Genomic DNA, 12,870 nt, shown 5'->3' with positions numbered 1-12,870 from the left:
TTGGTATTCTCTTCAAATTGGAATCAGTGTGCACTTTACATATAATTAGTTATCATTAATCTAACTGTCATCTATTCTAATTGTAATTTATTTTGTAATTATTATGTTATACGTTTACATATTTATTTATCCAAGAAGGATTTTTATTTTACCTTCAAACAATTATAAGAATTATTTTCACTTAAGAATGGTTTTGTTAACCAATGTGTTTGACCAAGTAGATGTAGTAAAAGATAAAGTTATTACCCACCCATCTTTTACATTTTTATTTGTAACTAATTTACATACATTAGGAAGCATCTTAATAATCCAGTCTAGTCCTTAAATCTAATTTGTTCTGCTGAAGAGATTTCTTTCTCTACAAGAATTCAGTGCCTCTATCATACATATATGTCTTAAACTGGTGATGTTCCTAGTAGCCCTAATATATGTATTTATTTATTTTCTTATTCTCAACAGGCATTTAGCAAATTACAGATTATTTGTTTTGTTTTGTAATAATGATGATTTAATTTTAAAAATGTTGTATGCTCATCGACAATTAAATATAATGAGTGTCCCAAAATTCATACAAGATTTGAATTTTGTGCCATTTGTGTGGTAAAGTGTTGACAACGAAAAAAAAGACAGCATGGCACCTGACAGTTCAGGGTTATTAAAAGTGGAGTGCTACACGAAAGAACAACGTGTTTTCATTGTTGAGCAATATTTTATACAGTTCACAATTTTTATACAAAATATGGTCGGAATAATGATTTAGGTTCATCACTATGAAGAGATTAATTAAAAAATTTGGGGTTCAGAAAATTCGCGAGTGATTGTTGAGAAACAAATGCATCCACAATGTGTCACTGTTTGGTGCGGATTTTAGGCTGAAGGCATCCTCTTCAAAAATTCAGCCGGTCAGGCAATAACAGTTAATGGTGCTTGCTATTGCGACATGATAATCCAGTTTTTTATGCCTAAATTGCAAAATATGGATGTGGTTGACATGTGGTTTTAACAAGGCAGTGCCACATACCAAAAGCCCATGATACAATCAAATTACTGCATGAGTCATTTCCTGGTTGTGTAATTTCCTGTTTTGGTGATCAGAATTGGCCGCTTAGTAACGTAACTTAATGTGGTTGAACTTGTTTCTTTGGGGTTTTTTGAAGCCTAAGGTTTATGCCAACAAGCCCACTACCACCCACACCTTGAAGAAGAAAATTGAGCACTGAATCAACAAAATTCAGCCACATTTATGCAAAACGGTCTTGGAAAATTTCAGCAAAAGAGTGCATATGTGCCAGCAAAGCTGTGGAGGTACTTATACAATATGCTATTCCATACATAACGCTATACTGTATACTTTATGAATCAATAGAAAATTTATAATTTTTAATTAAAAACTTGTGTTTTCTATCAACATTACTTCTTGCGTGAATTTTGGGACATCTGTAGATCCAGTTGAATGAAAAGTCTTTACAGTGATTCTCCCACAAACTGGCTATTAATGCAACTATTTCCATGTTATTAAAGATTTTATTAAGTAATTTTTTTCAATAGTTTATCTAATAAAAAATGTTTTGTGCCTTCTTATATTTTTTTTTATTATTTGCTTTTACATTCAACAGAATGTTGTAGTTCATGGAATTAGTATGTACTTTTGTTTATAAACTGACTACTGAATAAGTAATTATTTTTATTGTTATTGTAACTTGAAATATTTATAATATGTTTAACAAATCCAATACATATTTTAGCATATTTTTATTTTCCTAGCACAATATATTTTATGCAAAACAGTATTCTAAATTCTCAAATTTTGCATCTGAGGTTTAACAAATTTTGACATTTCATGACTTCCTCTAACCAAAAATCACAATTTTAACAATAAAAAATTCTGAAGGATATACATATTTAACACATGTACGTTGGCCTACTTTTTTGCTCAATATCTTCAGATCGATGGTCTTATTTGGTTCAAATCGGGCCGAGTTTTTCTGTATGTGGGGCATGATGCCATTTAATTTTGGTCACAATTGATAAAAGAGATGGGAAGATTTAGTCACTATGTTTACCTTAATTCAAAATTTTACTCAAAAAATACAATAATTTTTTTACATAATACAGTTTCTGTTAGGAGTTTTACGTACTTTTAACAGCAGAACAAAAGTCATGGCGAAGCCAGAAAAATTATACATCTCTTTGCTGGCTTTTTTACTCTTACTGTGTAACCAGTTACAAAGGGACGGTTCTCTATTCAATCCTTTTTTTATAATGTACTTTTAAGTACTTTTTTCCCAAATCGGGAAGTACTTTTTATTAAATGGACTGAATTTTTTTATTTTACTTCATATTTCGGTTAGGTGTGGTGTATTTCATGTATTACAAATTCCCATACCACAGAAGAAATCTATTACTGCAAATTAATTAATAATAATTAAATTAATTTATTCATTAATTAATTATTTATCTGCAAATTTTATGAACATGTCATTAGTAAAACAAAACTAGCAGTATTATGATATGTTAGTACCCATCTCCATTAATATAACTGGTTTTTTTATGTATGATTGGTTATTCTTAATTGAAAAATCCAGTAAAAAAATATCTATGAATTATGTAAAACAATTACAAAATTTTAGAGAAAACCCAGTAAATAACATGAAAAACGATAAAACAATTTTGTAAGAATGGTGTATGCAAAGGTATACTATAATACACATAAGCAATAAATAGACAATTATATAAATACACATATAAATTAAAGTTACTGTTTTTCATATTAATAATGACTAATTGTAATAATAGTAGCAGTGAAACATCTCCCACAAAAAAGAACAGCCTGTTAAAAGCTTCTGAAAATTCAGGCTGTAACTTAAAATTAATTTGGGTCCAGCTGTTATCAGAAATATTAACAATAGTATTTGATAAATTGAATCACCAATCACCAATGTTTAGCTACATAACCTACACAAACAAGAACAATTTGATGAAACATTTTGTAACAGAAGTTGCATGCAGTGAACAGAAGATGATGCAGTTTATATTTCTCATAATCATAAAGTAAACAAATTGCATAGCATAACAGAAAAAGACTTTAATGTAACGGATCAGAACAAAGTTAGAATAACTTTGAAGAAAAAAAATATATGACTGACTTAATTATGACCAACTACATGAGATGGATGAAATATTTATTTAGTTAAGCATACATAAACTAAGAAGAGACTTGAAATTACTCAGCTTACAATCCAAGCATCTTAGCAACACATACTTAGAACAACCCAAAATTAATTTAAATAGATAAACAAAAAATAAATGTATAAATAAGAATTAAATAGATAAATTAATTAAAATTTTTGAGAGTTCTTTTTAATACTTGTGTAAAACAATCCAATTTTTGCCATTTAAAAAATTGTTTAATTCATTCAAACTTGAGTTTTTCTGAAAACACTTAAATCTGATTTCACAAAACTAAAAAGTGGGATTCCTTCTTCCTCTTACCTTATATTACAAAAATTAAGCAGTGTGAACTGTTTCAAGCTCACTGTGAAAAAAGGTTTTTTTTTAAACTATGGGTCCATCGTAAGGTATTGCTTCAGATGATAAGATGAATGATTTGTAGCATGTGTAAAAATGCCATGCCTAACCGGGATTTGAACCCAGGACCTCCTGATGAAAGGCCAAGACGCTACCACTCGTGCCACAAACAAAGGCCAGCTGTGTAAGAAGGTTGATTTTACTCTCACTTCAAAAACCAACTAATAAAAGTTCTATTTTCTTAATGCCTAATTCATTATACAAAAAACTGACGATGTAATAAAATTTTGATAGTATTTCATCAATTTTAGCATTGTTAAGGACTTTCCATCAAAGAAATTTTTGTAATATACAAAAAATATTTATATTTAGAGTACAAAAGCATATTTGTAGTAAATAATGTATAATTAAAATTTTATATTTTATTAAATTTTAAGTAATAACTACTAAAAATCAAACTCAACTACTGTTTTTGCTACAATTAAGTTCGGGAGATGGCAAAAAAGGAGTCACAGACATTACCAAAGTATAGGGATTTTGTATTGGATACAAGTTATCGTAAGGTATTGCTTCAGATGATAAGATGAATGATTTGTAGCATGTGTAAAAATGCCATGCCTAACCGGGATTTGAACCCAGGACCTCCTGATGAAAGGCCAAGACGCTACCACTCGTGCCACAAACAAAGGCCAGCTGTGTAAGAAGGTTGATTTTACTCTCACTTCAAAAACCAACTAATAAAAGTTCTATTGTCTTAATGCCTAATTCATTATACAAAAAACTGACGATGTAATAAAATTTTGATAGTATTTCATCAATTTTAGCATTGTTAAGGACTTTCCATCAAAGAAATTTTTGTAATATACAATAAATAATTATATTTAGAGTACAAAAGCATATTTGTAGTAAATAATGTATAATTAAAATTTTATATTTTATTAAATTTTAAGTAATAACTACTAAAAATCAAACTCAACTACTGTTTTTGCTACAATTAAGTTCGGGAGATGGCAAAAAAGGAGTCACAGACATTACCAAAGTATAGGGATTTTGTATTGGATACAAGTTTTCTCCTCTAGAAACACATTGCACGAATACGCACACCTCAGTATTGGTTTTTACACCCTCACGTTTGTTTGGGCCTCTGCCCATTGATACCCGGTAATTTCGGACTCCCGAGAAGTTAAAAACAAACTTGTTGTTTATATACTAACACAGAATGAAAATACGTAATGTGTGAGAAGTGTTTTAACTTTAAAATTACTTATTTTAAATTCTGCAGAATGTTTAATAATTTTGACTTGTAATTTTAAAAAATCTACAATATTTTTGCCTCTACTTTCACCGGGATACTACAATAAAATAAGTTTTGTTCACAGGTTTAATAATTATTGATTTTTTAAACAATTCGTTTGAATAACTTCATTACTTATGAAGAAAATTGTTCTCCATTTAACCGTATCTGGTTCGAATAGTAACTAACAGAGAGCAGTTGTGTAACATGTTTTTAGTCGCGTTGCTCTTTATGTTTTATAACTTTGGAACATATGGTAGATACACATTACATCGTGTTGTAATCAATTAACATAAGAAGTTCGTATTGCGATGCTTCCAATCTCAATTTAAAGAAAAAACTATATTATTATTAACAGAAATTAATAATAAATATATAATATTAAAATATATTTATATATCTGCAATTCTGAATTCTGTACTTTTTGTAGCTTATTTGTAGAATAATTTAACAAATACAATGTAACTTTTATGAATTGAATACTATAATGCCAAAATAATTCTATTATTTGACAAAATGAATCGTGAAATGACATATCCTTAAAATTGTTTAGTGAAACCTAAGATTACCGTATACGTAACTACAATTAATAAATTTTATGCTGTGATCATTGTAGCAGTTAACAATAATCAACGATCATATTTTTAGTTTATTAATCGGTCTTACTAAAAGAGAAAAAAGGTTATAAGGTTAAATTTAAAATTTAATTTTAGGATTTTAGTTTATTTTTTTTTAGAACTATTAAAAAATAATTGTTACTGTAGTATAATATTTTATGTCACAATGTGGTAGAAAACCTAGTATTATTCTTAAACTTTTAAGTATTAAAAAATACTTAAAACTATTTCAGTAAATTAATTTATAGAATAAAAAACAAAATTGTCCAACCTTGTTATTTGTAGACTGATAAAAGTACTAAAACTAAAAGTTATTGTCCTGCAATACTTCCTTAAAAAATAATTGTATGTATGTTTTTTCAATATTCTTCAGCAAAGATTTAGTTATTTTACAGTGAAATATATTTATATGTATCCAATAGCCTTGAAAAATAGTTAATTAAATAATAGTAGTAATTATAATTATCTATAAAAGATTTAAAGAAATTTAATGATTACGGTTAAAATTATAAAATAAAAAATTAAAAAAGATATAATTTATATTACAATTCAACAATATAATATCAAGTTTATTATAATAATCAACAATTTTTTAATTATATTATTTCAAAATTTGTAACAAAATTTTTACTCTGGAAAATATTGTGAGTAATTTTTTATTGAATATTAAAGGGAAAATATTCTTAATTGAATTTAATTAATTACACACCTGTGTTTTGTAGGCTTATTGCAAAAAAAAACAGATTGTTAACTGCTTTAAAAGTTCTCACACGTATAATATTCCTTAGACTAGTAAATTTAAATACTAGATATAGAATCACATATTACCAAGAAGTTCAAAATTACTTGTCTGATCAGCTACTCCAATAATAATTTGTATCATACACACATCTTTTAAAATTCTTTGCAATTATCCAGATAGTTGGTAACGTAATGCAATTAAATTCTCTACAACATTAGTAACAAGTTAGGGACTTCTTTTTTGATTTAAAATCTGATAATTCAACTTTTCAAAGAAAAGTACAGTACTTTCTTTTGCATGATTTGAGTGGGGGGGGGGGGGTTCAAAATGAATTAGCATCTACTGGTTAATCGAAGATATGAAGTGTGTTGACCTCTAAAGTCAGTATGTTTCTGAATGCAAAATAGAGAGAGTGTCGGAAAAGTCCAAATTTGTGAAACATAGATGAGGGAAAAATGTCACCTGTCTAATAAAGTGCTAGTACACCAGGCTGGTTGTTTTTCATAACAAATTTAAGGGACCAATATTTTTTTCCAAGCAACTACTATCTTTCTTTGGGGTCTTCTTTCCTGATCTGACATCAAAGCTCACAGTTTATCTAAACAGATAGTTACATTTGCCTGCTATAGTTTCTTTCCTTTTGATTGCGGTACAATTCTTAAATTATTCTCTCTTTCCAATCTGCTTTATGATTTATTAATTTTTCTATTAGTTTATGTCATTGACACATTTCTCATTACCGATTATTAATTTCCTGTTATCAAATAAACCTTATTAAAATTCTACAATTGTAAAGTTGATTTGCTTTGATTCAATCTCCTGAAAGTTTTTTTCTACATTCCACCTTGAGATAAGAAATCCCAATTAACTATTTTACCAAAATAGAATCACAATCTCCAGTAAAAGTTTTAAACTTTTATTCATTAATAAGATTGAGGCAGCTAAAAATTATTTAGACTTAAAAAACACTGATGAGGACATCACATAACTTCCTTGTACGTCTATTAAATTACATATACACATTTTTTCTGCACTTCATTTGAAAGTGAGATATGATCCTCCAGTTCTTTAATAAAGTGGACAGTTACACAATTGCATTGTGGTGGACACCACATTGCATCAAATTTTTTGTGGTATCCATATCAGCATTTTATATTAATTTTGTTTCTCATTGCTGAAGTAGTTTTGTGGTTAAATGAGAACGTGCTGGATCCATAACTATGGACACATCTGTTCGAATTCGATTTCATATACATATATATTTTTTTTAACTTTTTTCTTTACTTTAAATATATTGATTTATTAATAATTATTATTAACCTCTGTAAAAATGTTTGAATTAAAACTGAAAAGTACATAAAATTTATTTTAACTAATAACTTCTGACTTTTTTCATACGAATTTTTGTTACTGTTATTGAATTATTATTATTATTGTAAAATTCTTTTTACAATCATAGGTTAATAATTATTAATAAATCAATATATTTAAATTAAAAAAAAAAGTTAAAAAATATATATGTATACGAAGTCTGATTTGAAGTCGATGTGCATCCAAAAAAGCCCAATATCCGAAAATTGGATTTGGGCTTTTTTGGACATTTTTGGTCCAGTCAGTTGCAGTCAAGAAGGGTGGTGCACAACTAGATATTACAACAGTCCTAAATCCAAAATTTAAACTTTCCATGGTTAATCGTTTTTGAGTTATGCAAGATATATATGTCTGTTCAGACGTCACGCCCAAAACTGGTCAAAATGGATTCAGGGATGGTCAAAATGGATGTTTCTGTAGAAATCTGAAAACTGAAATTTTTTGCAATTACAATACTTCCTTTACATCATAAAAGGAAATAAAAATGAAGAGATTTTAATTTCACTTGAAATTTTTTATCTAACTTTTATCCTCTTACTCTTTAATCAATTAAGTTTTTAATGGTTCTATTTTTCTATTTATGGTTTTTTTAAAAATATGTTTATCCAGTTATCCTTTTGCAAGTTTCTCCAGAAAAAAAATGTATTATCAATAAGGTCAATAAGTACATATTCTTCATTTCTATTTCATCACTGTTTAGTACTTGTCATTTGTGTAATGATTCATAGTTTGATGTCATTCTGATATTCAAAGTTTTTTCACATAAAAATCTAGAACAATTAGTAAAAAACTTGAGTTAAAAAAAATAATACAATGTACTCCTGAAATCCAAACACTGTTATCTCACATTCAGTTGTAGATACTTAATGTTATTTTTCTGCATTAGTAGGTAAAGTTAGTAAATAATATAGAACGTTACTTATTTTTTAATTAGTGTTGGTTATTAAAAGTAAAAATTTAAAGGATTGTAAAAAGGATTATTTTAACTCTATTTTCTTACGCAGTATTTTTAAAAATGTATTTTAAGTTTTAATTCTTATTTCAGTAAAATAAATTTAGTGAACAAGATTGATTTGTATAAAGTAGAGAGGTTCACATCTGAAAAACAATTTTCTAATTAAAAAATATTTAAATAAAAAAATTACCTTCTATATCCATAAAGATAATTGCTGACCTTTTATATAAATTTAGATTAGCAATATGCTAACCTGTATATAAATAAATATAAAAATGTACATTTATAAATATGTATATTTTTTACATTTAAAACTTACAACGAAATACACTAATTTTGAAGATTCTTACTTTTATTTTGTGCATGGATTCATTTGGTAGTCCCTTTGTAAGTTACTTTAAGATAGTAATATTAAATTTTTTTTTAAAATAAAAATTACTTTGTAATGCATAGAATCTTTATGTGTTTATCATAATCATTGCATAGTATTGGATATTTTAATAAATATATAATTTTGTACAGATTGTTAAAAAAGTATAAGAACCCTTAAATAACATTTAAACCATTATATATTGAAAAGTAGAATTTAACAAATATTTCTACTTCAAAATGTTCTATTTTGCAGTGTGAGACCATCACAATCTGACGCCCCCATGGTAGGTAATTTAAATATTTTATATGGATTGGGTAGCATTGTGATTGTATAACTTCATATTAAACGGCTTTGAAAAAGGGATTTTGACGTAAAATTTTTTGGCTCACCAAAAATTACACCCATTTCATAGTATTTACACCTAATTTGAAAAGTGGTCTACAGTAAAAACAAAGTAGTGGCCTCATATTAAAATGAAATGGTAGCATAAACTCTTCTTTTTTTTTGTTAACCAATTACTTAAGAGGCCATTTAAATTTTTTAGTTGTCCTTCCAAAGAACTTGGAGTGTGACAATCTCATAATAACAGATTAGGTCATTTTTCAAGGTAGAAATATTTTTTTTTTTAATTTTATTCTTCTACACTTAACAACTGAAAGGTTATTTAAGGTAATATTTAGTTAACATTTTTGCATGTATGCAGATAAGATCTAATTTTCTTAAAGTTTTTACATAGAATGCTTTAAATATTGCACTGATTTCAGACTATAAGAATTTCTAATGATAAATTAAGCAAATTTCATATAATTATCTTTGAGAAAGTAATTATCATATATAAAAAATACAAAGGGGTGAGTATGATAATAAGTTTTAATAAAATATTTTTAAATTTAAAGATGTATAGTATTTTTTGTACAAAGTTCAATTTATTGTTTAAAATGTTTATTTTAACAGAAATATTATGATGTTCAGTTATGTCAGCGCACTTAATTCCCCAATATTATTTTAAGTATTCACGCTATTTTTTATTTTAAATAAAACCTAACTTATTTTCTAATAGTATGATATAGTAATAAACACTTCTCTTTCAGCATATACAATGGTTTTTTCAAGAACCTAACTTATAAGATTTTTTTTTTACTTTTAAGACCATAATGGATCACTTTAGTTCATTTTTTTGGCAAGTTCTTTCTTTTCTTGCTGATTTGTTGTTTTTCAGCTTTTCTTTTTTGCTAGTAATTTCTAAGGGTTTCAGATCTTCTTGCCCTTTCTTGTTCAGAGTACATCCCGCTTATTGTTTTCTTGGGTTTTGATAGGAATCTTGTTTCTTTATTTTTTAATTTCTCATAGTTTCCGGTTTTCATTTTTAAGTTTTCACGGGTTATGTCTAATTCCTCCATGTCTTTCTGTACTTCGTATAACCAGTTCGGTGGTTAAGAAATTTTTAGACCAATTTTTCCTGCAATCTCTTCCAGTGTTGACAGTTGGTATCTGGCCTCTTCTATATTTTGGGCTAGTAGGGCTAAATCGTCCGCAAAGCCTAAGCAATTTACTGAGATATCTTTTCCTATTTTAACGTTATCTTTATTTAATTTTTTCCAATCCTGTATTATAAATTCAAGGACAAAGTTGAATAAAAGCGATGACAGTCCATCTCCTTGTCTCAGTCCTGTTTTGATGTCGAATGGATCAGATATTTCTGCCCTGAATTTAACCTTGGATTTGGTATCCGTTAGTGTTAGTCCGATGATTTTGACTAGTTTTGGGTGAAGCCCAAAGATAGTTTATAGTTATAAATAGTTAAGATAACTATTTATCTTAACTAGTTACCTTATAAGATAACTTATAAGATTTTATTAAAATAGCTATTACATCTAGATTTACTCATATGTTCACCAGACTGCTTTCTCTCTGCACTAACATCAAACAGCAGTGATGTATGTGATTTCAGCTTTTCATTTAAAATCATTGATTGCTCCCCAGATGTGTACTTGGGGTTTGGTAGTTTCATAAAAAAGTACATCATTTTGAGTTAGGAGCATTTGCAAAATTTTATTTCTATATGTTTAGTTATTGATATATTATTTAAGGATTCCCTTACTCTATTTTGTACATTTTTTTACACTTATAATTATTAATTATCTGATTTTCTAATAGTCTTAATAATAAATTAAATAATTCCAAATCTTTTTTGTAGTAACTAAAAGTCTATCATGCAGTATTAAATTAAGCCTTTACTAGCCCTAGGAAAAATTTTAATTTGGTTCCCCATTTAGTAAGTTCCAGACAACTTCAAACAAAAATTGAAAGATAATCAGGAAATCCCCATTTTGGCATTAGAGAAAACAAAAAGATTGTCTTCTCATATTTTTATTTGATTAAACATTTTTTTTTAAATTTTAAAGGTATTAGTTTTTTATCTTTTTAAAAATTACACCATGTTACGTGGTCAATTATTATGATTACATTTATTTTAATAATTTTATAATTATTCTATATATTAAAATTAAATAAAATCTTTTTTTATTATTTTTAAATTTATTATTATTTTCGTTTTTTCTGTACTTTTTATTTTTTCTGTAAGTTGAGCCCTTTCAAATTATGGGCCCTAGACATTTGTCTATTAGTTGATCCAACCTTCCAGCAGGTATTAAATAAAGATAGTTGATAAAAATGCTTAAGAAAATTTTTTAATCCTGTTATGCAAATTTCCTGGATGAATTGAACAACTGAAACAGTCTTATTTTACTTATTTGCTAGTTATATTATTACTATATTATTCTATTTTATATTATTATTTATAAGTGGATTTAAATTTGTGACAAAAATCTCATTAAAATTATTTTTCATAGCTATTAAACATGTTAAATAGTTTTTTTTTTTTTTTTTTTTATAGATATAGATGTTTCTAATTTTCTTTTTATAAAAAATGATAAAATTAAGCATAAATTGTGCTTCCATATCATTCAGAAGTTAATTACGTGGCTCTTTTACGTAAGGATTTTCCGTGTGCCACTGGTCCTGGTGAAAATAGCTAGATTAGCATTATTAAAGGCGAAAGTATGGTAACCATGTCAAAAATGCAGTAATGGGATTTTTGCAAATCTTTACAATTTAGAGTTCAACTAGATCAAAATACTTGTGTGTAGTATGCATGTACATACATATGTGTATCGCACTGTTTTTGGCCTTATATCTCAGGATTGACTAAATGATTTTCTTGAGATTTTGCTTAAATATCTCTGTCAGGAATTTATCTTTTTTTTTTTTTTTTACTTCCATGTAAGAAGTAAAGAAGTATTGTGATCGCAAAAAATTTTGGTTTTCAGATTTCAATAGAAATATTCATTTTGACCATCTCTGGATCCATTTTGACCATCTCTGAATCCATTTTGACCAGTTTTGGCGTGACATCTGAACAGACGTATTTATCTTGCATAACTCAAAAACGATTAGCCATGGAAAGTTGAAATTTTGGATTTAGGACTGTTGTAACATCTAGTTGTGCACCTCCCCTTTTGATTGCAATCGACTGAACCAAAAGTGTCTAAAAAAGACCAAAATAAGACTTTTACTTAACACTTTTACAGTTAAGACTTTTACTTAACTGCAGTAATAAGCCCTCATCGAGAGCTTTTCAACGATATATCATAAGTGGTACTTAATTTCATTGTTTCCAGGGTTATAATCAAATAAAATTTTAATTAATGACATCTTTGGATCTTACAAGGGAAGGCACATCAGTTTGGATCAGATATCATCTCCTTTTTTTTAGTTATTAGTGAAATAAAATTTTATGTACTTTTAAAAATGTGTATATGTGATTTAATAGGCATTATCACATGTGTATATCTAATAGATTTGGTGAAACATCTTATTATTAATATTAATTGAAAATTATAATTTAGAATCATATTATTTTTGGATTTTCTAGTTTAATTTTAATTATTCTGGAATTTCTGTTTAAATTTATCTTCATTAAAGTTAACT

Source organism: Lycorma delicatula, chromosome 8, assembly GCF_047948215.1.
Source record: "Lycorma delicatula isolate Av1 chromosome 8, ASM4794821v1, whole genome shotgun sequence".
Lineage (NCBI taxonomy): Eukaryota > Metazoa > Arthropoda > Insecta > Hemiptera > Fulgoridae > Lycorma > Lycorma delicatula.
Note: the sequence above shows the minus strand (reverse complement) of the source record.